This window comes from Lactuca virosa, chromosome 4, assembly GCF_052849685.1.
Source record: "Lactuca virosa cultivar CGN04683 chromosome 4, Lactuca_virosa_CGN04683_v6, whole genome shotgun sequence".
In the NCBI taxonomy this organism is placed as follows: Eukaryota; Viridiplantae; Streptophyta; class Magnoliopsida; order Asterales; family Asteraceae; genus Lactuca; species Lactuca virosa.
In genome coordinates, this window is record NC_136429.1 from 312,723,980 (window position 1) to 312,750,203 (window position 26,224).

The window sequence follows — 26,224 nt, forward strand, 5'->3', positions numbered from 1 at the left end:
TTTCAAATGTGCTCCGAAATTTCAAATGTGCTCCGGAAATCTCAAATGTGCTCCGGAATTTCAAAAAGTGCACCGGAATTTTCAAATTGCTTCGGAATTTCAAAATTTGCTCCGGACCCCTTCTCAAACAAGTATGCTCCGGAACACAACTCTTACACTCCGGATAATACACTGTCCGGAACAACTCATCTGGAATACCAAAAGGTAATAAGGCGAAACGGTTTTCTCAACGGTTACTTTTCAGGAAGATCCTTATCCGATCCTCCTCGATTTGTGTGACACGATTGCACGCCCCCCAAACTAGACATCGAATTGACGGTTGAAATTCTCCATTTTTAGCCCCATATTACCTTGCCTTTTCACCTCACCTGTCAAATCTCGTTCCCAAACATTAAATGCGACCCATTTGTTCTGGGATCCTTATTCTTTTTTTTTTGACCCGACCCATTTACCTTACATATAAATACCCCTTCAAAACTCCTTTTACCTGTTTACGCTCTCTAAACCCTCAAATCTCCTAAATTCTCTCACTGTTCTTCGTGTTCTTCAAGAACTCATAACCTGCAACAATGGCGTCCTCTCCAGAACACACTCAAACTGCCCCAACTCCAAAGAAGTCGATTGCTAGAAAGAAATCATCCAAAGGCTCTAAGGGTTCCTCTTCCTCCGCCAATCCAGAACCATTCTTGAAAGACACTACACAACTCTTTTCTCTCAACCCACTGGATTACGATGAATCGATACGAGTTATGATCGATTTCATTGCACACCACCCAATCTCCATTTCCCTCACTAAAATCCCTGAACCGCCACTTCCCATTCATCACCTTCATCGAGCCTTCACCAGCATTCAACTTGACAATGGTGCTCTAATGATCCAAATCCTTGGTGACAGAACAGTTCCAATCTACAAATCGACCTTTCTCAAGGCGATTGGTGTTAAGGCTAACCCCAGGGGTTTCAAAATTGTTGAGCCAACGTCTGAAGAGTTTCAGACGTTTCTGAACTACATTGGATATTTTCAAGACTACAGAGCAAAAGATTTCAAGAAAACAGCAGTGTCCAGACTATGGACTGTCTTGATGCATTTCATCCTCAGAGGACTGTCCGCAAAGCATGGAGGAACGGACACCTTAAGCAAGGACTGGCTCAATGTCGTATTCAGCATCTACTCCGGACGCGAGACTGCTGTTGATCTTCCGGAGGTCTTGTGGCAAGACTTCTGCAAGTTTGCTACCAAGAGGAAGCCGAATGAAATTTCAAGCCCTAGGTTATGGGCTCTCACTATCGAACAAGTCTTCAAAGAGCTTTCGGAACTGCTTCCAGTTAACACCATTCCTCCGGAGGTATGTGTCTCATTTAAACTTGTAAAATCTTATAGGATTCCGGACCAATCTTCTTTTGGTCCGGTCAGACGACTTCCGGACCACATGTTGGCTCTAATTCCTTTCGAGTCCCCTTATTTGAAACATCATTTAGAGACTTCGGTTGTGTTCGACCCAACACAACCTACCCCTGTCTCTGTTGCGCCCATCTCGGAAGAGGCCAATCCAACTACGTCCGGACCCAAAATCAAGAAACCAGCCAAACAAAAGGCTTCTCCTACCAAGCCTAAGGCCAAAAAGAAAACCAAAGTGAGTGCCCCCTCTCATTAGGAGGGCACCCATGACATTCCGGCTGATTCTGGCCGTCCGCACACCCCTCCTACCCACTCATCCGAGGCACACCTCGATGTTTCAAAAACGCATGCACACACTCATGGGGAGTCACCACATAATCCACCCTCACCCTCCCAAAAGGGTGATGTCGGTGTTGAACATAGTTCCTTGCAGCCCCCTGGAACAAACACACACGTCACTTTTGATGATCCCATTGTCTCTTCTACATGCACACTCTCCGGAACCACTGTTCCGGACCCCAAGCTGTCCGGAGCTGGAGTAGTCCCTCCTCCGTCGGAAGCCTCAACTGGTCTGATACTCGGAAGGCGGCGTACAGGACGACCAAGTATTAATGATCCCCTATGGGAAGATTTTGTGAACAGAGCTGCATCTAAACGTCCGGATCTCACCAGAGCTGAGGTGAATTCCATGCTTATTTCCATGAGGAACAGGGCCATCCAAAGCAATCTGCCCTATGTTCCTCCCACTGACGCTGATGCTATCAATGAACTCACCTCGGAACTGCCCCCGATCACCACTCATCAAAGTATTTTCCACACAGATCCGGAAGAAGAAATTTCTGAAGAAATCATGCTGGAAGAAGAGGCAAAAACCATTCCAGATACATATCTCATGACTTCAATTCACTACCACTCCAAGGCATCCGTATCCAAGTCTGCTTATGACTTCGGATCCTCCTCCTCTACCACTCCGGATGGCGGTTCCAACTCAAAACAACAACAAGATAATGATGCAACCACACCGGGTCCCTCTTCAAATCAGAACGTACACCAACCTCCTCCGCAACACTCTGATTTTGATTCGGAATCCTCAGCTGGTGACTACGTTGACCCCTTTGCTCTTCTAGAGATCCGAACCACTGTCTCTAACACCATGCAAAAAGTGGCTTCCGTGGAGACATCCGTAACAGAGCTAAACTCCAAATTGGATCAAAAAGTCTCCGGACTTGATTCCAAACTTGATGTCATTCTCCAGTCTCTGTCCCAACAGTCCGGACCATCAGTTGCCGAAAGAGAAGCCCATCTTGATCAGCTGATCTCCATCCAGCTCAAGCACACAATTGAGCAGATTGACTCCAAGTACGACGCTTTGGTGGAAAATTATCTCAACACCATCTCCTTAATTTTCAAGGTCCATGATGATCTGGTGTCTGCCACCAACGACCTAATCAAGCAGACCCATGTTCGTCATGAAAAACAAATTCAGCGGTTGGAGAAGGAGATCCGGAAGAAGGATGAGATGAACCTCATTATTCAACAAGTCCTCATCAAACTTCTCCGCTCAACTTGGAACATTGTTGATGTTCCAAACAGGAAGTTTGATGAGATGATTGCCATCCTCAGCAGCACCTTCAAGCATCTTTCGGATCAGGCCCCCGCTGCTGACGCTTACGATGCTCTCACTCTTCAACCCACCTCCGGCCTTCAGAAAGTCTTCTCAAAATTTGACGATCTGAAAGAGGTTTTACAGCTTGCACCGGTTCCAAGATTCCCCGATGCAAGAGGGGAAGAAGGCCCAAGCAGAAGATGGAAATCAGCCACTAAATTCACACTCCAGGATGAGGATTCCGAAGATGAATACGTTCAAATCGTCTCCGGAATCCTAGGAAACACTGAAGGATAAGAAAGCGAAGATGAAGAAGTATATGTTCCGGATGAAGCTACCAAAGGAGTTCTTGGTCTTCAAGATCCAAAGTTTTCCATTCTGAAGGAACCGACTGAAGAACAAAAGAGGATTTGGTATGTAGTCTCATGGCCATCCTCCCTTCCGGACGCCTTTCAAATGGTTGTTAAAATGGCCAAGGCAAAATCAACATTGACCGCTCAAGCCTTCCGAGCCACTCCTTCAGTTCAGCCTCCCATTCCGGAACCAAAAATAGCTACAATCGACCAGGGCTCTCCCCTCCGGACCCCTGATGAGATTCCGGAAGAACCACTCCTAACTCCCATTCCGGAATTCACGATTGATGAAAACATGAAGATGGTCATTGATGCGCTTCAAAGAGACAAAGGGAAGAAACCAATGACTTCCGAACAACAAGCCTTCCAGGAGGAAATTCATAAGGCATTAGAGGACAGCATCCGGATTCAAGCTTTAAAAGACAACCCTGATCCGATGCGTGGCATCTCTCCTCTTTTCCGTGAAGGCATTCTTCAAGCATAGGAAATCATCCCAACCCTTTACAATGACCTTCCCACAAATGACACTGATCAGCTGGATCTTCCTTTCTCTCCTTACAGCAAATTCTACACGAAGTTTGCTCCGCTTCACCCAGCCGATAATCCGGAAGTGATCATCCGGACAGAGCGAGAAAGGCTCAAAACCTTCTATGAAAAGAATGCTCAACCCTTCAAGGAAGTTTGGACAAGGAAGAGGATCACCAAAGTTCAAAGCTTCGGAAGAAAGATTTTGGTAAATTTGAGCTGAATTGTCCTCTATTCCGTTTCCATCTCCTCCGGAACAAGCCAACTCCCCGGACCGTTACTGATGCGGATTTTCCTTCAATGAATCCGAACGACATCCTCACCCTAGCGGCTTACTTCAGAGAAAATAAAAAGGATGACATCAGTATGGGTTCTTACCACGCAACTCTTAGCTTTCTTAAACATTATGTTGCTGAGTTCTGCCGATGTGACTACGAACTTGCACACCTCTACGGAACCGAACAATTCGTTGCCAAGATCGACTTCGTTCTTCCGGAAGCTGAAATTCTTGCAGATAGTCCGATTGAAGAACCGGTTCTAGGGTTTGTCTACACCACCAGAAGAACAAACAAGAAGGACTTCTTCTGAGTCCTTGATAAACACCTAGTACCGACTAAAGCTCTGAAGAAGTTCATATCCCGGGCATCCAACTCTGATGCTCCAGAACAGGTCAAGGCAAAGTTTGTAAGTCAACTAGCATGGTACATTGCGGTGCGAGAATGGTTGTTTAGAGCCTACACCTTCATCAAGGAACAAATGAACTAAACCTATTGAATTGCTAAGTTCACTTAGGGGGAGATTGTTGGAACCTGAAAGTGAACCTCTAGCAATCCTAACTCCTTATTGCGAAATGGGTGAATTCCGTAGTGAAGTGTTGTCTGGAACCTGTCCGGACCAATTAAGAAGGAAAGAAGAATGAAGGCATTCTGGAGCTGATCCTCATGTCCGGAATGCACGCTGATCCGGATCCAACTTTCATGTCGGGAATAATACTTGTCCGGAATGAAGTCCTTTTGTCCTTTGTGCATTTATTACTTTTGTCTTGTATTTGATGTTACGTTTCATAGGACTTAGTCTAAAGTTGTATTAGGACAATCAGAATGTCAGACTTATGGCTTTTGTCCGGTCTTATGTAAACTCTTGGGTTAATTCGCTGTAACTTTCACTCCAATAAATAGGATCATTCAATACAAGTCAACTACGGATCTTTTACTCACTTTTTAGTATTTACTCCAACTATATTCAAAACATTCTTCTTGCTCTTCATTTATTAGCTTTACCTTGATCATTTACTATTGTTCTTCATTTAATGGCCTGATTGTTTGTTGAACATTTTATCTAAGACTTGACTGGTCTTTCCAGCCTTGACTTGTACATCTATTAGTAAGCAGACATTGATCGTAAGCATTCATTCAAGGTTTGAGTTTTCAAACCTTGTCCCTGCACATCGATCTTGTTCTCACAATTAGATCTTCATTGTATATAACCTCGGTGTAGTTATTTGCTACTTACGGAGTTAACTGTAATAGTTCCTTTATATTTGATGAAAACATTCTTTAAGAAAAACCCTTATTTCCTTTAGTAAAAATGGTAACCACAATAGTTCCTTCTATATTCACTTAGTTTATACTAGTTATATATTATCTAATATCGAACAGATAGTTAATTGTGTGAATCTGCCCTAAGCCCACAACCAAACAAGGAACAGGAAATGAGGCGGAAAGCACACATCCAACTACCTATCGAATATTAATTATATATAACTCTGATGTATAAACTAAGGTATTATAGAATTAACCACTAAAGGTCCTTTAAGTTATATTGGTTTAATAAAATGGATTAAACCCTTTTACGGATAAGTTTCTACTTTTGTCTACCAAATGTTCTATTTGAAAAGTATGTTTTGTACTAGAAAACGGTTTACTGAATTTGTATGCTATGACCTGACCCATACCTGTTATTCCCTATGATTACTTGGTGTATACATAATATATATATATATATATATATATATATATATATATATATATATATATATATATAGCTAGCTAAGATCGAATAGATAGTAGATTGGGTGAATCTGCTCTAAGCCCACAACCAAACAAGGAACAGGAAATGAAGCGGAAAGCACACATCCTACTGCCTTTCGGATCCGATTAATATATATTCTTGATACATCCATCAAGGAATCATAAAGTTAGAATTATAGGCCCCCTTCTAACTGAATGTACTAAGAGTCGACTGTTATGTTTGTCGTTTGTAATTATGTAAGTTTCCCTAGTTTATAACTATCTTTACTAGAAAATAGTTTGGATTATCTTTTATGTGAGAATATCACTATATGAATGTAATGGGAAAATGAAATTATACAGTAGTATTGTATAAAATAACTATCGAAGTACTGACTACCTTAAAACCAGTTTGTTAATTAAGGTTTAAAATTATGTGATGTGGTTGTAACCATACTAATCGACAAGTGTTTAACATGACGACCTTCTGGCGTCGAAACTGATGTGACATTTGTCACCCGTAGGCCTGTAAGTCCAACTGTAGCTAGCAGCAAGGTGTGGGGTGTCAATCCCGTATAGATCTATACATAAACTCATGCTCTCCCTCCAGGAGACTCTGGTTACATAACTTAAAAGAGTTTTTGAAATGATTTGATCACTTATAAAAGCATAAGCAATTCTTTAAAATGATGTTTATCACAAATAACATTTACACAACTATCATTGTGTTCAACTTGTATCTCCCCCCTTAAAAGCATTTAAAACATTTAAAATATTGATTATAGGCGTATGAACTCACTTTATGTGGGTGATTCAATTGAAGATTCGCGTAAGGATGAGAAGTTCCACGAATGAAGTCTCGGGACACAAATGAGTCCTAAATGACATATATTGATACATATAGGCATGTAATTAGCAAATCTAACTACAAAGGTGATTGGGAAACAACCTAGTATGTAAGGATAACTCACCAAAGAAGTGTTGGAAACAAGATAGGAGGTTGATTGGGTGTTCATGGCCCATAGGAAGGATGGTTCACGGCCCAATGGAGTTCACGACCCAACTTGATGAGTGGTTCACGGCCCAAGTTGGTTCACGGACCAACTTGATGAGTGGTTTACGACCTAAGTTGGTTCACGGCCCAACTTGATGAGTGGCTCACGGCTCAAAAGGTGAAGAACACTAGAAGAACACTTGAAGATCTAGGTGTTTTGGTGAGTGTTTGAAGGTCCTAACAAGCTTCTATGGAGTATCTAATGAAAGGGGTATTTTAAGAGTGAAAGATTGAAGTGTTTATGGATGATACTTGAGAGAGAAAGGGGTTGTTTACGGCCAAGAGAAGAAGAAGTGAGGAATAAATGAAGGAAAAGTATATATATGGGAGGGTTCATGGTCGTGAACACCCTTTGATGGGTTTTATGGTTCAATTTCATTCCTCTATCACTAAGCTAACACTTCTCAACATCCAATCCAAAAGTGTATTGGGCTTAGAACTCATTATAATGACCCTTAACAAGGCTAAAAGGCAATAGAAAGTAGTCTGACTTTTGGTTGATTGGATTGACTTACAAGGTAGAAATTTTCGGGTTGTCACAGTTACGATTGACGAGGGTTTCGTTAATCGGTCGTTTAAGGCGGTGGGTTTTCGAAACACATGAACTTGGTATGGTGAGGACCACGCCAATCCACGACGAATGATGATGACTGACTCTTTATACAAACAAATCTTAGGCCGATTTGAAAGAAACGCTTGTTATACGATGATGTATCACGAGTGTGCTAGACAATGTATTCTGTGTAGGCTTTCTAGTGCTTTCAGTTTTCTCTTTGATATTAGTACTGCCACATATCGTACCGCGATAAGCGAGTACCCACAGTGAAAGTGCTTTCATAACTAGTGTCGATACTTTATATTATGATCCTCCTTGGTACCTCTATGATCACCTGGCATATACAAGTTATGTATAATTAAGATGAATAATACGGTCGACTGAGTGACTATGCCCTAAATCCACCGCCAGACAAGGAACAGAAAATGAGGCGGAATCGCTCACTCTAAGCCTGCAAAATCTTAGTTATACATAACCCTGATGTACATACTAAGCCATCATTTCTCACCTGCACGAATCTTTAGTTCTCTTACGAATGTTGTGACTTGTTCGAGTAAATAAATTATAACTACTTTTAAATTTCCCCAATTTTTAATAAAATTTTAAATCATTAAAGTAATTTTATCTAGAAGACTTACCGCTGTTCGGTGGTGGTTCCGGGGCAGTCTCTCCCGCGGTGATCATCAGTATTTTCCCTTCCCCGCCCGAGTTCTTCGCTATTGGGCAGTCCCTTTTGTAGTGCCCAGTCTCACCACAGCCATAGCAGGCCTGGTTTACTTCTACTCCAGGGACTTGGGAGATTGGTTGTGCCGGCGCCTTGTAGAAACGAGCAGTGTGCCCCTTCCTACAGCAATTCATGCACTACATTTCCCAGCATACTCTGGTGTGGTGGTAGTTACACTTACCACACTTGGGGAGAGTTCCAGCATATCGACTGACAGGTGCTGGTGTGGCAGGTGTTGTGGCGGCGTGTACAGTAACCACTGGTTGTTACTGCGGGGGTTCCTGTGTTGTTCGTTCCTTCCTCTTGTTCCCCGACTTTCGTTTATAGTCCCCTTCCTTCGCTGGCTCTGTAACGGGGACCACCACGCCATGGCGGACTCCATAGTCAATGAGTCGCTGGGCCAGGCGTTTAACGCTATCGAAGGTGGTTGGATTAGAAGACAGTACATCCCCCTGAATCGGGGTAGATAAGCCCCACATGTACCTTTCAATCTTTTTACTCTCCGGGGTAACCATCCCAGGGAACAGTGCTACCAGGTCACTAAACATGTTAGTGTAGGACACTATGTCTGAGCCGACCATAGTATGCTCGCATAGCTCTTGCTCCAGCTTTTGAACTTCGCCTCTCGGGCAATATTCTTCCAACATCATCTCTCTCAGGTTCTCCCAACCCATAGAGTTAGCCACTGATTGGGTGAGTGACTTAACATGGCCATTCCACCATGTTAGGGCTCTGTCGGAGAAGGTGCAGGCAACAAACATCACTTTGCTCCCTTCTAGACACAGACAGATTTCGAAGACCGAATCTATTTTCTCGAACCATGGTATTAGAGCAATGACTCCCCCATTTCCATTAAAGGATTTGGTTTTACAGTTCATGAAGTCCTTGTACGAACACTCCTGTGGGTGTCTGTCGGTAACTCCGGGGTCAGATAGGTGGGTACCGCTACCATATCAACTGGTACCACTTGTGCAGATTTGATTAATAGCAGTTGTTACTGCGGCTGTTATCGCTGCTAGGAGAGCAGCAGGGTCATGTTGTGGTGGTGGATTCTCTGTTGTGTTATTGACTACGTGCCTTACCGGTCTACCGCGAGGCATCTTTTTTCTAAAAATGAATACAAAGATGAAATTGTGATAAGTCTATAGTAGGGGTTATAAGTCGAATGCTGCATAAATAAGTTATCCTAGTTCTGAGTGTATTCGGTTCTGACTTTCATAGGGTTCTGAAAAACAATTCATAATGGGAGTCTATATAAAATAAACTTTATGAATCAAAAGTGGCTATCCTCGAATGAAAAGAAATAATTCATAATGGGAGTCTATATAAAACAATTCATAATGGGAGTCTATATAAAATATAACTGTTACCAGCTGTATGAAAAGAAATAATCCTAACACATAATGTGAGTAGTGTATTCACTAGCTCACTAAGTCATTTTAGGTTATTATTTATTAGTGTGACGCATAGGACGTTTGGTTTCTTCGGCTGATTCCTCCTTGGAACACTCCTCATGTACCTCTTCTTGTTCCTCCTTGACTTCTCTGCTGACTGCTATGATGGAGCGGTTACATCTATCTAGGTTTGTCGTGCCAGAATGGAAGTGTCTAAAGAATCTATGAGATTAAGTGAAAATTTATGGGGTGATCCTTACCGGGTCCTCCTATAATTACACAGTGTATACAAGTTCTATATAATTTAAGATTAAATATACCTTCGACTAAGTGATCCTACTCTGAAACCACAACCAAACAAGGAACAGGAAGTAGAGCAGAAATCACAAATTCTAAGTCTATAAAATCTCAATTATATAAAATCTTGGGAGTATACACTCCGAAATTATAGACCTACCAGAAGGGTCTTTTAAATTTTTTACATAAGTTATTTATATCCTAAAATACACCTATAGTATTTTAATGGTACGAACTTGGTAAGTTTTAAACTTGTTGTTATCTTATAGTATCATAAAATACTCCTATAGTATTTTAACTTTATGTTCTGATCTAGAAATCCTTTGCGTATAGGGTTAAGTAAGTTTTAAGTCTGTTGCAACACCACATCACTCCCAATCACATGTTGGTCATATCTCAAATAAATATAGTTGATCAGGCTATATTGATCCCAGATATGACTACATAACTATCCAGGTTTGACCGCAGTGTCCAACCTTTAAATACTTTTGTTTTGTTGTTCTTGTGATACTTGTTCTAGTATATATATATATATATATATATATATATATATATATATATATATATATATATATATATATATATACATATATGTATATATATATATATATATATATATATATATATATATATATATATATATATATATATATATATATATATATATATATATATATATGGATGTATGTATACTTTTATAAAGATATTGTTATACTTTAATAATATACTTTTAGTCAGAGCACTTCGGCCCCATTGTATTTATTGTTTTATATCTTTTCTAGTTTGATATAATTATTCACTATAAACAATGCTCTGATACCAATCTGTCACACCCCCAAACCGGAACGGCGGAAACGTTCGGTGGCGGAGGACGTCATGCTCAGTATCACAACACATGCATCATAGTAATCAAAGTAACAAAAACCATTGCATTAATATTTAAGTGTTTACAATGTATTCGATTCACAGAAGATTGACTCCAAAAATAAAATAACAAAACAAAGACATGAAGCTACTATGCTCCATCTTCTGAATCCCTATGCGCGTACCTGTCAACTACTTTCCTGAGAATACAAGTTATTTTGAAAGAGTATATCAGCATTTAAGCTGGTGAGTTCATAAGTATTTTAGTTATAAAAAGTATACTCTAAGTTCTTTAGAAAAGTTCGTCTGTTCCTCTAGAAATTCCTATATTTTCTGATGTGATAAAATGATAAGTAAAAATGACTCTGCAATTCCTTCTGTGAGTACTAAATGGATACAAGTTATATACAATCCAGAGTAAACAGACAATCAATTGTGTGAATCTGCCCTAAGCCGACAACCAAACAAGGAACAGGAAATGAGGCAGAAGCCACACATCCCTTTGTTTGTTAAGTCTTCATTGTATATAACCCTGGCGTATTCATTTGGTACTTATGGAGTTAACTGTAATAGTTCTATTATATTTGAAGAAAACATTCCTTAAGAAAATCATATATTCCCTTTAGTAAAATGGTAACCACAATAGTTCCTTCTTTAATCACTTAGTTTGTACTAGTTATATATAATCTAATATCGAACGGACAGTTAAATGTGTGAATCTGCCCTAAGCCCACAACCAAACAAGGAACAGGAAATAAGGCGGAAGTCACCCATTCCACTGCCTATCGGATATTAATTATATATAACCCTAATGTATAAACTAAGGTATTATAGAATTAACCATTTAAGGTCCTTTATGTTATACTAGTTTAATAAGAAGTATTAAACCTTTTATAGATAAGTTTCTAGTTTCACTAACTCAATTGTGAAACATTGTTTTCGGTAATAAGTGTTATTGTTTTCAGAAAGTTTTATCGAAACTAATTACCTTAAAAGAACGATGTTTACCATAGAAAATCCTATATTTTCTATAAAACTGACTGGTTGTCTAAGTTGTTCCAAGTTTGAAAAGCATAAGTACAAATATTGTACTTACTGTAATGTTATCTAGTTTTGTTGATAAGTTAGACTATCTGAAGACTTGGTTGTTCTGGAATCCTTATACGATGATACTACCCTCCTATGATCACTTAATACATATGAGTTATATATAACCGAGATCGAACAGAGGGTTGAATGGGTGAATCTGCCCCAAGGCCACAACCAAACAAGGAACATGAAATCAGGCGGAAAGCATACATTCAACTGTCTATCGTACTTCAGTTTTATCCAACCCAAAAGTATATACTGAGTAATCACATAGTTAATATCCCTTGAGATCGATCATGAAAAGTATATTACTATGTAAATATATCGTTTTTATCTATTTGTGAGTTTTATGACCATACTAATTGGACCGGTTAAACACGAAGTATTGTAGACGTCAAAAAGAATATAACATTTATCACCCGCAGACCTGCCGGTCCGACCGTAGCTAACAGCGAGGTGCGGGATTGTCAATCCCGTATAGATCTATACACAAATTCACACTCTCCATCCATGAGACTCTGGCCGTAATGGTAGACTTTCACTGGTACTTATATAAGTACTAGAAGACGTATCTCACAAGCTAGATTAACGACTTTACAAGTAATAATGTGGAAAACCCTTTTTATTGAATAACAGATAAGTTTATAAAAAGATCCTTTTGTTCCTCAAATTAAACTTATTAAAGTTTATAAGTTTATTTCTATGTTCTATTCAAAATTTCATGTTCTAAATTCAGTTCATTAATGCAAAGACATAATAAGCAATTAATATTTTAAAACACAAGATTTCTTGTGTTATACTTGTATCCCCCCCCCCCCTCAAAGCATTTAAAATCATTTAAAAGGTATATTATAGGGGTATGAACTCACCTTATGTGGGTGATTCAACTGAAGACTCGAATTAGGATGATAAGTTCCACGAATGAAGTCCCGAAGCACAAACGAGTCCTAAATGACATATAATGATACATATAGGCATGAAATTAGTGAATCTAACTACAAAGACGATTGGAAAACAACCTAGGATGCAAGAATAACTCACCAAAGGAGTGCAAGAAGCAATTTGGAAGGCTGAAATGGAGTTCAAGGCCCTAAGGGGTGTTCACGGCCCAAGAACACATGAGTGTTCACGGCCCAACATGAAGGGTTCACGACCCACATGAAGGATTCACGGCCTTGGGAGGGTTCACAGCCCAGAAATGGTAATGAACACTTGAAGATCTTGTTGTTTGGTGAGTGTTTGAAGGCCCTTTGATGTATTCCAAGAAGATGGTAACAAAAAGGGATGAAAAAGAGTGAAAGATGAAGTTCTTGTGGGTGATACTTGAGAGAGATTTGAGAGGATCATGGCCAAGAGGTGAGAAATGAATCAAACATGAGGTATACTTTATATATATAAGGATGGTTCATGGCCTAAGAGGGTTTCACGGCCGTGAACCTAACTTGTTGAGGTTTTATGGCTCGAATGTTTTTCTAGTCTCTTGGTTCTTATGTGGTTCACTTCCTAACGTGCAACCCTTACGTATACTCGGTCTAGAAACCTATAAGTTTGACCTTAAGTTGATGTGTTTGACCTTACAAAAATAAAAATTTTCAGGTTGTGATGCTACTAGATGTGCTTTCTATGAGAAGTCACTAAAAGTATGAAAATCGCATCTGGTTAAAGAGAGTAGTCAAGTGGTTGAGTAAGTTTACAACACTGACATACGAAGTGTGAATAATGACCAAGTATGGAGCATAACTCATAGGTGTGATTCAAAATATGATGCTTCAGCAGACTAGAGATTCCGAGAACGAAATCATTTTAAGGAAGAAGAATTGTAACGACCCAATTTTTCTTCCGTTAGCAACGTTAGTCTCTGTTTCTTGGATAATTATTTTGCACAAATGATTTTAGTTTAATGATATTAAAACGGGATAAACTAAAAAAATATCTTATTTAATATTAATTAATCAATAATTAAGAGAAGTATAATCCAATTAAATTGATTATGGAACTATTAGGGTAAATATAATTCATTTAAATGAATAAAATGGAATGGGGGGGGGCTAAATTGTCTTTAAATGAAACTTAATTTGTTAATTATATAGGGTTGGGGTTTACTAGGTGCAAAGAGAAATAAAGGAGGGACGATAGCTGAAAAACCAAATAGAAACCCCTCATGCCCTCGAATCGACGGGAATGAAGGCCGAAGGTTCATTCGTTTCTCTTAAGGTCCCATATGCACACATAAAAAGAGGATCGATCATCGGTTCTCATGGGGTTGTGCCGCATATCAGAGGAAAAAAAATTCGAACACAAGATGCCATCGAGCAAGACACTCGATCGAAGGAAGAGAGGGGAGGTCGGGATAGGAGGGTGAGGTCGATTTGTTTTGGTGGGTTATTTTGGGCTACCAGATGGAAATTAATAGGCTCGTTCGACCCTAGTTTTTGGGTTGTTTCTTGGTCGACAGGTAATGAGAGAGAGGGAGTGGTGAGAGAAGAATGCGACTCGGGAGGGAAACCGAAGGCAAGGTTTTTGACCTTCACAACGGGCACAAAATTGAAACATATGATGGTCGATTCTTCTTCTTGGTGAAAGCGTGGCCCCTTCAAGAAGGTCCACGACTTGAAGTAAAAGGAATATTTGCATCAGTGAGTCGATAATTTTCTTAACTATAGTGCATAACCGAAAACTACATCTCAAAAGTGGATTATTGATGCAAACTAGGATTATGCTAATACTGCTTATGTTTGTTTGGTAAAACCTTTTGCTGCCCATTGGGTATGCTTATGCCTTGGTATTTGTGGATATGATCCTATGATAGTCGTGTGCTAATTGAATTTGCATGCGGTGATTATTCCTAATAAATCAATAGTAATATGTTATGCTTGTTTAATGGTATGCGTTTTTTGTTACATGCTATATTGATTGAATTTGAGGATTATCTAGCATTCTTATGTTGATATATGATTGTTTTTGTGGGGTATGAGGATAATATGGGTAGAACCTTGCATGTCTAATCGGTTGAAATAGCTTAAGCCATATCGGTTGCTAGTTACACTATCTTTCTAGACGGTTGTGTGACACGTGGTTCGTGTGCACCCCGGTGTACAAGAACTGGAGTGGTGTTGGCTTTATTGTTGCTCCCAAGTCGCCAAGTATGAAACTAATCTACTTATTCAATTTAAAAAGAAGTGGAGGGTTCATGAGAACGTTGGGTGTACACTAGGTATGTACGATGTACTCCTTGCATGCGTGTTGTCGGGGTGATCCCGGCATAAGCTGGGCATACCCACGCGTACGTTGGGCGTAGTCAAGCTAGGGGAAAATCCTAATTTTTAGGCTTTGCACCCTATTTAAGATCCTTAAGTACTTTAAGTGCATCACCCTTTCATCCCCCATTGCCTTTTAGTGCTAATCTCGAAACCCTAGCCATATTGAGTGCATTTTGAGCTTACATAGAGTTTTTGGGTATTCTTTTGTGGTTTTGAAGAAGAAAGAAGCGTGAGGAGAAGAAAATGAGAATAAAGAGCTTGTAGATCTAGAGTTTGTGCATCATTTCTAGCTTATTGAAGGTATAAAGTCTGAAACTTGTTCATTCTAAGCTTATATCTAGGTTTAGGGAAGATGTTAGCATCTTTTAGTCCCATAACTTGGTCTTTTGGAGTATGGGGTTACTCCAGGCCATTTGAGCTGTCCTTTTGGACTTTTGGGAGTGCATGAAGTCATAAAAATCACATCTTAAATGTTAAGACTCAACCATTCATGAGTTGGTGACCACTTAAGAGAGATAGAAGGATTAATTCATCGTTTGGGTCCCAATAAGGCATGCAAGAGCATAATGTTTGCAACTTTATGGCTTAAGACACTTTTATGAGCTTGGATCTAAGTTTTAGAAGCTAAATCATAATGGAATAAGACATGGGAGCAATTATGAGCTGACTGACCAGTACATCGGGCGTACTCTAGAGTACGCAGCACTTACTGGGCCAGTGCCCCGGTTCCGGATCATTAGTGTACGTCGGGCGTACAAGCCATGTATGTCGTGCGTACACAATCTATGGGCTTATGAGACTTTTGGGATCGAGTTTTGTTGGGCTTTTGACTTGTTTAGGTTAGTCCTCAGGCCCACCTGTTGTTATAGGACATTTTTTGGGCTTTAGGCTGCTTTGAGTGCTCTTGGGCCATATTAGGCCATAAGGGCCATGTAGTTAGGTTTGGAATGCCTTTTCGGACTAGCTGGATTGGGTCCTTGGTAGGGGAGGCCCAATGAGGCTAGGGTTAAGCAACCCTTTCTGCTATCAAGATAAGAATTAGGGTTTAGACCCTCGGGTTAGAATATTTGCCTGATTTCTAATTAGGGTTTTATATTGGTGCCTTAGGGAGAGGATTTCGCGAGTTAGTCGTTGAGTGTGATTTGATACCTTCAGTCTAAGGTGAGTCTCCTTCACTGTATCTGTGGATCGAATGTACCTATTCCGACCCACTAGTTTATGTTGTAGTATGATGGTTAACTCCGTGACAACTTTCAGTTATGCCTGTGTTTGCTTGATGACACGGTGATTCTTTGTTATGATGTTATATGGTTGTGGTAGGGGTGAAATAGACCCGATATCTGGTTGAAATTGACCGAAGGGGTTTGCAAGCACCCATATATGATTGGCAGTATCCGGTTGAAATAGACCGAATGGGGATTGCAAGCACCCAGATATGCTTGACTAAATCCGGTTGAAATAGACCAAAGGGGATTGCAAGCACCCAGATATGCTTGGATGTATGTTTGTATGGTGTGGGGTATTTTGGGGAAACTCACTAAGCTTTGTGCTTACAGTTTTTAGTTTATGTTTCAGGTACTTCCAGTTCAAAGAGGAAGCACCCAGCCTGATCGCACCGCATCACCCTCTATTTTCCGCATTTCGAGATTTTGGTAATTTGTACTCTAGTAACATGTTGCTATGATGCACTTTTGACTGGTTTGATACGAGTATTGTGTGTTTTGAATGAATTTAAAAACAAATTTTTTATATGTCTGTTTACGATGTTACAAGTTGGTATCAGAGCCTTGGTATGAGGGATTCGAGCATACTCGCGGGTGTGCCTGGACTCAAATCGAGGGTTTGGTAGATTTTCCATAAAAAGAAACATTTTAATCAAAGGATTTTAATAAAAGAGAAAGGGTGTGATGTGTGCAATCAGCCGAGCTCAAGTAAGTCTTCCCAAATTACCCATACATGTTATATGTTTTATGCTATAATATGAGAATTGCATGCTAGATTATGGGTTAAGGATCTGCTCAGAATTGCATGACAAAATGTTAGGAGAGATGCCTTTATGTGCCTATTTGTATCAGCTTATAGATTCACATGCTAGTATCATATCAGTTACTTGATAGAATGGCCTGTATAGGTTATGTTATGAGTTGAATTGCCTGATGCTTTGTGCTTTATGGAATTATGTTGGTACTAACTAACTTGTGGATGAATGTGTTAGGTTACATATTATTGTTATTGGATAATTTTAGAAGGATAGGTTTAACACTATTGTGCAGCTCTTGTTTCAGTCCAACCATTGTAGTGTGGGACTTGTCATTCGAAGAATTATCCAGTACTAGTACTATGTAATTGTGTTCATGTGGTAGTTAGGTGGTATTAGTGGAAGTTCCTTCTGCAGCTGATAGCAGATAAGGGTGAGGAAGGGATTCCTAGGAAATCCCTGAGATATGCTTTAGTGTGTAGCAAGCCTTATACTTTGAGGAATGTGCTAGTTGGGAATAGCAACTTAGAGGAGTAGGGGTAGTCCTTGAGGAGAGTATAAATAGGTGTGGAATGTAGTATTGGGCCCGTACTACTGGAAGCACAGGATTTATACCCGAAACCAGGAAGACCACGATGAATCTAGGGAACTCGGGAGTGTGAATTTTTTACGTGGTTATGTTTCAGTATGGTGGTGACACGTCATGGAGCAGGAGGTTCAGGATCTGGTTCGAGCACGAGCAAAGAATCGAATGATGAGAGGATATACAAGTTCATTGCATATAAGGTTACTTGAGGCATCCTTGATGCAACCCCGGTGATGTCCAGGTCGATCAAGGATGGTATCATCGATCTAATAGAGGATCGTCTTCCGATTTTCAGGGCCGATCTGGCCACTATCCAGTCTGGGGTCCGCACTCTCTACTTCAAGGTTTTCATGGGGTGTGGGGCCTCAGATTTCTTTGGGGTGAACGAACCCATTACAGCCAGGCGTTAGATAGCTGACATTGAGTGTAAGCAGATGAAGAGCATCTGCCCCGAGGGGTCGAAGTTGAGGTTCGCTCCAGGATGTTTGAGGGAGCGATCCCGAGATTTATGGGAGGAGGTCAGCTATTATTTGATTTGGGGGCTACCCGATCTTTTGTGTCTCTTGCGCTCAGCAAGAGGTTTGTCGGAGCTCCGGGAGAGCTGGATCATCCATTAGAGGTTGAGATTACGGATGATCGATTTGTCCGGGTATCGAGGGTTCATCGTGATTGTGTTCTAGAGATGTTCAGCGAGCATTATCCGATTGATTTGGTTCATATTCCTTTGCGCAGGAACAAGGTTATAGTGGGGATGGATTAGCTGACCCCCAATACGGCGTTGATTGATTGAGAGCATCAAACGATGCGTGTTCGGACCCCAAGTAAGGGAGAGTTGGTGGTCTAGGGAGAGGGCGCTCAGCGCGGGCCGATTCTATGTTTAGCAGCTAGGGCCAGGCGCTATCTTCATCAGGGTTGTTCTGGTTTCGTCGCCTATGTTATAGATACCCGGGAGAAGGGTCAGGCAACCGTAGATGATGTGTCCAGTGTCCAGGAGTAGCCGGATTTGTTCCTGGAGGATTTTCGTGGAGTGCCTCTGGAGAGGTAAGTGGAGTTCTGGATTGACTTGGTTCCTGGTGCGGCTCCGATAGCCAAAGCACTATATCAGTGAGCTCCTCCAGAGATGCAGGAGTTGTCTACACAGCTGCACGAGTTGTTAGGCAAAGGGTTCATTCGACAGAGTAGTTCGCCATGGGGAGCGCCAATCCTATTTGTGAAGAAGAAGGATGGGTCGCATCGGATGTGTATTGACTACCGGGTGCTGAATAAGCTAACGGTGAAGAACCGTTATCCACTCCCGAGGATTGATGATTTGTTTGACTAGCTTTAGGGTGAATCTTTGTTTTCCAAGATCGATCTTCGTTCGGGTTATCATCAGATGAGGGTCAGAGAGGACGATGTGAAGAAGACGGCCTTCCAGACTCTTTATGGTCATTATGAGTTTGTGGTGATTCCCTTTGGGCTTACTAATGCTCTATCCGCGTTCATGGATCTCATGCACCACGTGTGCCGACCGATGTTGGACCAGTCTATTATTATATTCATCGACAACATCCTGGACTATTCCAAGACCCATGAGCCGGATGAGCATCACCTGAGGGAGGTATTGGAGACCCTGAGGAGGGAGAGACTGTATGTAAAGTTCTCCAAGTGTGAGTTCTGGTTGCGCGAGGTATAGTTTCTGGGGCACCTTGTCAACCAGAATGGTATTCTGGTCGATCAGGCCAAGGTCGAGGTCGTGATGAGGTGGTAGGTTCCGAGGTCTCCATCTGAGATTAGGATTTTCCTTGGGTTGGCAGGTTATTACCAGAGATTCATTCAGGATTTCTCCAAGATAGCGGTTCCTCTAACTCAGCTAACGAAGAAGACTGCCACTTTTGGTTGGGGGCCTGAGCAGCAAGTGGCGTATGAGACCCTGAGACAGAGATTGTGCGAGGCACTGATTCTGGCCCTACCGGAGGGTTGAGGATTTCTTGGTTTATTCTGATGTGTCAATCACGGGTTTGGGTGCAGTTCTGATGCAGAGGGGTCACGTTATTGCATACGCTTCGAGGCAGCTGAAGCCTCATGAGGCAAATTATCTGACACGTGATTTGGAAATGGGGACCGTGGTTTTTGCCCTCAAGATTGGGCGACATTACCTCTATAGGGTCCGCTGGACTATCTACATGGATCACAAGAGCCTGGGGTACTTGATGGACCAGCCGAATCAGAATATCAGGCATCTTCGATGGTTGGATGTGGTAAAGGGTCATGATTGCGAGATCCTTTACCATCCGGGGAAGGCCAATGTGGTGGCCGATGCTCTCAGCTGCAAGGCGGCCGCAGCTTCGATCAAGGATATATGTATGACTATAACAGTGATTACTCCACTCTTGGAGCAGATTCGAGAGGCTCAGGTCGAGGCTATGAAGGAAGAACACCAAAAGAGTGAGCGCATAGTAGGTCAGGCGGCTTCCTTAGATTATGATAGTCGGGGTTTATTAACTCTCCATCGGAGGGTGTGGGTCCCTTATTGGGGTGGTGCGAGTCAGGTTCTGATAGAGGAGGCACATAAATCAAGATTTGCCATTCACCCCAATGCGAAGAAGATGTATAGAGATCTACGTCCTAATTACTGGTGGCCCTGTATGAAGCGGGACGTAGCTTGGTATGTAGAAAGGGACTTGACTTGCAGGAAAGTCAAGGCCGAACATCAGTGGCCTCATATGAAGATGCAACCGTTAGACATTCTTATTTGGAAATGGGAAGAGATTACCATGGATTTCATTACGAAGTTGCCTTGAACAGCACGCGGAGTGGATTCCATTTGGGTCATCATGGATCGATTGACCAAGAGCGTGCACTTCATTCCGATTCAGGAGAGTATCTCTGCGAAGAAGTTGGTTGAAATTTATATTAGGGAGATTGTGGCACGGCATGGGGTACCGGTTTCGGTGGTTTCAGATAGGGATGTCCGGTTTACTTCTAGGTTTTGGAAGAGGTTCCTTGAGGAGCTAGGTACTCATCTGCATTTCAGCACGGCCTTTCACCCGCAGACGGATGGTCAGAGCGAGCGAACCATCCATACATTGGAAGATATGTTTCGGGCATGTGTTCTAGATTTCGGCGATAGTTGGGATACGTATCTTTCGTTAGTGAAATTTTCGTATAACAATAGTAACCACGCCAGCATCGATCGACCCCCTTTTGAGATGCTCTATGGGAGGAAATACAGGACCCCGATATGTTGGGGTGAGGTCGTTCAGCGAGTCATGGGGAGTACCGAGGTGGTACTCAAGACCACCGAGTTGATTTAGCAGGTTTGGAGTAGACTTCAGACATCTCAGAGTCGGAAGAAGAGCTATTCCGACAAGCACCGATCAGACCCAGAGTTTCAGGTTGGGGATATGGTTCTCCTGAAGGTGTCAACTTGGAAAGGTGTCATCCAATTCAGGAAGCGGGGCAAGCTGGGCCCCAGGTATATCGGTCCTTTCAGGGTTGTAGCCAGGGTGGGCAGCGTAGCGTATCGGTTGGATCTTCCGAAGAAACTCAGCCAGATTCATAGCACTTTTCACGTCTCTCAGTTTCGGAAGTGTTTGATTGATGATTCTGCAGTGGTTCCATTGGAAGATATTCAGGTGGATGACCGCCTAAACTACATTGAGAGACTAGTAGCGATCCTCGACAGGACGACGAAACCCATGAGGAACAAGGTTGTTGAGTTGGTAGAGGTGCACTGGCAGCACCGCAAAGGTTCAGAATGGACGTGGGAGCCGGAGGATGAGATGAGGGAGCATTACTCAGAGTTATTTCCGGCAGCAGATTTCAAGGATGGAGTCTAATTCAAGTGGGGGAGAATTGTAGCGCCCGATTCACTGGGTATGAAACTAATCTACTTATTCAATTTAAAAAGAAGTGGACGGTTCGTGAGTACGTTGGGCGTACACTAGGTACGCACGGCGTACTCCTTGGATGCGCGTTATCGGGGTAATATCGACGTAATCTGCGCATACTCAAGCCAGGGGCAAACCCTGATTTTTAGGTTTTTCATCCTATTTAGAATCCTTAAGTCCTTCAAGTGCATCTCCCTTTCAGCCTCCATTTCCTTTTAGTGCTAATCTCGAAACCCTAGCCATCTTGAGTGCATTTTGAGCTTACATAGAGTTTTTGGGTATTCTTTTGTGGTTATAAAGAAGAAGCAAGCTTGAGGAGAAGCAAAGGAGAAGAAGGAGCTTATAGATCCGGAGTTTGTGCATCATTTCTAGCTTATTGAAGGTATAAAGTCTAAAACTTGTTCATTGTATGCTTAGATCTAGGTTTAGGGAAGATTTTAGCATCTTTTGGTCCTACAACTTGGTCTTTTGGAGTATAGGGTTACTCCAGGCCATTTTAGTTGTCCTTTTGGACTTTTAGGAGTGCATGAAGTCATAAAAACCGCATCTTGAAGATTAAGACTCAACGATGCATGAGTTGGTGACCACTTAAGAGAGATAGAAGGCTTAATTCATGGTTTGGGTCCCAATAAGGCATGCAAGAGCATAAATTTTACAACTTTATCGCTTAAGACACTTTTATGATCTTGGATCTAAGTTTTGGAAGTTAAAGATTAATGGATTAAGACATGGGAGCAATTATGGGCTTATTGACCAGCACGCCGGGCGTATTCTAGAGTACGCTGCGCATACTGGGCTAGTGCCCCGATTCCAGATCATCGGTGTATGTTAGGCGTACGAGCCATGTACGCCGCGCGTACGCAATCTGTGGGCTTATCAAACTTTTGGGCTCGAGTTTTGTTGGGCATTTGACTTGTTTAGGTTGGGCCTCAGGCCCACCTGTTGTAACAGGACATTTTTAGACTTTAGGCCACTTTGGGTGCTCTTGGGCCATATTGGGCCATAAGGGCCTTGTAGTTGAGCTTAGAATGCCTTTTTGGACTTGTTGGATTTGGGCCTTGGTAGGGCAGTCCCAATGAGGAAAGGGTTAAGCAACCCTTTTTGTTATCAAGATAAGAATTAGGATTTGGACCCTTAGGTTATGTGACAACCCGAAATTTTTAATCTTATATAGTAATCAATTCAATCAAGGTTAGACTCATTTTTGCAATCTTTTAGCACTATTTGGAGTCTGTTTGAGTATTCTAAACTTAGTACATCAAAGGAATCAGTGTTAGGATGAATTGGTTGAAGTTCTAGTCATGAAGCAAACCGAAAACCTCCTCAAAAAGGAGTTTTCGGTCAAGACCTTAGAGTTTTCGGTCAAGGTGACCGAAAACCCCATCTTACATATATATTTCATGATCATTTTGATCATTCTTTCTCTTTACAAGTCTAGAACTCGAAAACTCTCTCAAGTATCATAAGATCTTCTTGCAAATTCTCGAAAATGTAAGTGTTTCTTTCCCCTTTATTTGTTATTAGATCTTCCTAACTAGTAACACCCTTCGATTTCATCCATTACCTTCATCTTTTGGGTTTGATCTTCAAGAACACCAAGAACACCAAGAACACACACTAGTGTTTTGGTCCAAAATCAACTCTATTAGCCTCTAAATCGTAAGTATTACTTCCCTATACTTGTTATCTAGTTGAAGCTCTTGATTTAGGGCCTTGAAATCGTCATTATCCAAGAACAAAAGGTGTTTTCGGTCTAGTGCATCTCCTTAGACCGAAAACCCTTATGAAGGGTGCAAAATGACTTTAAGCCTTTCCAAATACTTAGTATTGAGTCTAGAACACTTCATTGACTGTGGAAAGCCCTTAAAAATCACCAAACATCATGAGTTTTCGGCCAACCATTTGGACCGAAAGCCTCTTTGGACCGAAAACCATATGGACCAAAAACCATATGGACCGAAAACCACAAGAACCAAAAACTCCAAGAAACATACCACTTGGACCGAAAACTCTCTTAAGTGGCTTTACAACCCTCTTATGCAATCCTAAGTGATTATAACACTACCATTTAAGGATTTCTTAGTCCTTAAGGTGTTATTCTTTACCTGATTAGTTGAATAAACACTAATTGGATACATATATGTGTCATTATATGTTAAATAGGATACGTGTGTGTGTTCAAGTCTTCACTTGACACTTAGCATCCTATACCATCCATTCATCCAAACCACTCGCTTCAGGTGAGTTCATACCCCTTAATCAACCTTTTAAATGTTTTTCAATGCTTTTATGGGGGGAATACAAGTTGAATCAAACTAGTTATAATATCAATCACATGTGAATTTATAACTTGCAAACAAATGGATTTTCTATACTTTTAACTGCTTTGTCAACAAAACTACTTCAAATTGGTTATCAAACTCTTTTACATGTTAAACTGTTTATAAAAACTTATCCTTGATTTTCAAATCTTTACTTTCAACTCTTTAAACTTATATATTGTCAAATCATGTCTAATGCATATATAGTTATATAAGTAAGGTTTGAAGGACTTAGGACTGATAACTCACTTTATTTCCTGTTCCTTGTTTGGTTGTGGACTTAGAGTACCCTGTTGTTTGTCCGACTGTCGTTTGATCCTTAGTTATATATCATGTATATATGTGTAGATATAAAGATTTTACTTCAGTTCCAAACCTTTGGGTAGCAAAGGTGTATACACTAAGTCACTTATATAACATTACTAGTAAACTATAATAGGTATAGTTTAGGAGTATACTACTCACTATTTCTAATATTATGAATCATACAAAGAGTCAGTTCATACATGAGTCAATACATACTGTAAACAATACATACACTACACTATATAACTGAACATACTACACACTAGAAAGAGAGAACATACACTAATACATACTATTCACACACACTAAACACTATACTAAAGAACACACTATGATGAGAATCAGGAGAGAACATACACTACACTAGTATAAGCAATACATACCCACTATAACTTAAATGTGAGGCACTACTTCGGCACATGGCATCTCTGTCATGGCTCGACTTATAACCAGAGTCTTCTGAAAGAAGAGCGTGAATTCGTGTATAGATCTATACTGGACTAACCGTCCTACACCTTGCTGCTAGCTACAGTGGGACCTGCAGGTCTTCGGGTGATGAATGTCATACCATCTCGACGTCTTCGAGCGTCGTGTTTTACTAAGGTCGATCAAGTATGGTTATAACTATATCACATTATACCTTAATTAACAATTGGTTTAAGGTAGTTAGTACAGCAGTAGTCACTATAGTATAATACTACAGTACTTCGTTATTTTCCCATTACATCTACTTTGTGAGCTTCTCACATAAACAGTAATACAAGAACTATATTTTATTAAATGATAGTCTCATTTGGGAGAAATACTCACTTTTACAATGAACAAACATGCAATACCTGATGTCTTGGTAGAAGACTACTTTTAAATAGAAAATATAGGATTTTCAAGGAGTTACTAACAATTACTACAAACATTTTTACAAACTTACACACTCAAACACTTACAAACTTTTCATGAAATCGATGACACTAAAATGCTTATGAACTCACCAGCTTTAATGCTGATAAACTCTTTCAAAATAACTTGTATTCTCAGGTCATCAGTAGACAGGTACCGAGGCCAACTTTTGAGAAGATGGAACACTTTTCAAGACTCATCTTTTATTTTGATTCATATTTTTGGTGTCTTATAAACTGTACAGAACACACTTGTATTAAAATACACTATTAATGCAATGGATGATGTTGTTTGCTTATTTACTATATTTCTGTGTTGTGATACTGTACATGACGTCCTCCGCCCCAGAACGTTTCCGCCTTTCCGGTTTTGGGGTGTGGCAGGTTAGAATATTGGCCTAATTTCTAATTAGGGTTTTATATTGGTGCCTTAGGGAGAAGATTTCGTGAGTCAGCCACTGAGTATGATTTGATACCTTCAGTCTGAGGTGAGTTTCCTTCACTGTATCTGTGGGTCGAAGGTACCAATGTCGGCCCACTAGTTTATGTTGTAGTATGATGGTTGACTTCGTGACAACTGTCAGTTATGCCTGTGTTTTGTTGATGACACTATCATTCTTTGTTATGATGTTATATGGTAGTGGTAGGCTGGAAATAGACACGATATCCAGCTGAAACAGACTGAAGGGGTTTGCAAGCACCCAGATATGCTTGACAGTATCCAGATGAAATAGACCGCGGGGGGATTGCAAGCACCCATATATGCTTGATTGTATCCGGTTGAAATAGACCGAAGGGGATTGCAAGCACCCAAATATGTTTGTTTGTATATTTGTATAGTGTGTGATATTTTGGGGAAACTCAATAAGCTTTGTGCCTACAGTTTTCAGTTTGTGTTTCAGGTACTTCCAGTTCGAAGGAGAAGGGCCTAACCTGATCGCACCACCTCACCCTCTGTTTTCCGCATTTAATTTTGAGATTTTGGCAATTTATACTCTGATAACATGTTTTTATGATACACTTTTAACTATTTTGATACGAGTATCGTGTGTTTTGAATGAATTTAAAAACAAAATTTTTATCTGTATTTTTGGGATGTTACATTTATGGTGTGGCCAGATCAAGCATCACGTGG

The 26,224-nt window shown here is 40.8% G+C and overlaps 1 pseudogene; it reads left to right on the plus strand.

Annotated features, from left to right (window-relative positions):
- Positions 1-3,473: 3,473 nt before the first annotated feature.
- Positions 3,474-26,224, plus strand: part of LOC145106061 (putative E3 ubiquitin-protein ligase BAH1-like) — a 30,564-nt pseudogene continuing 7,813 nt past the window's right edge.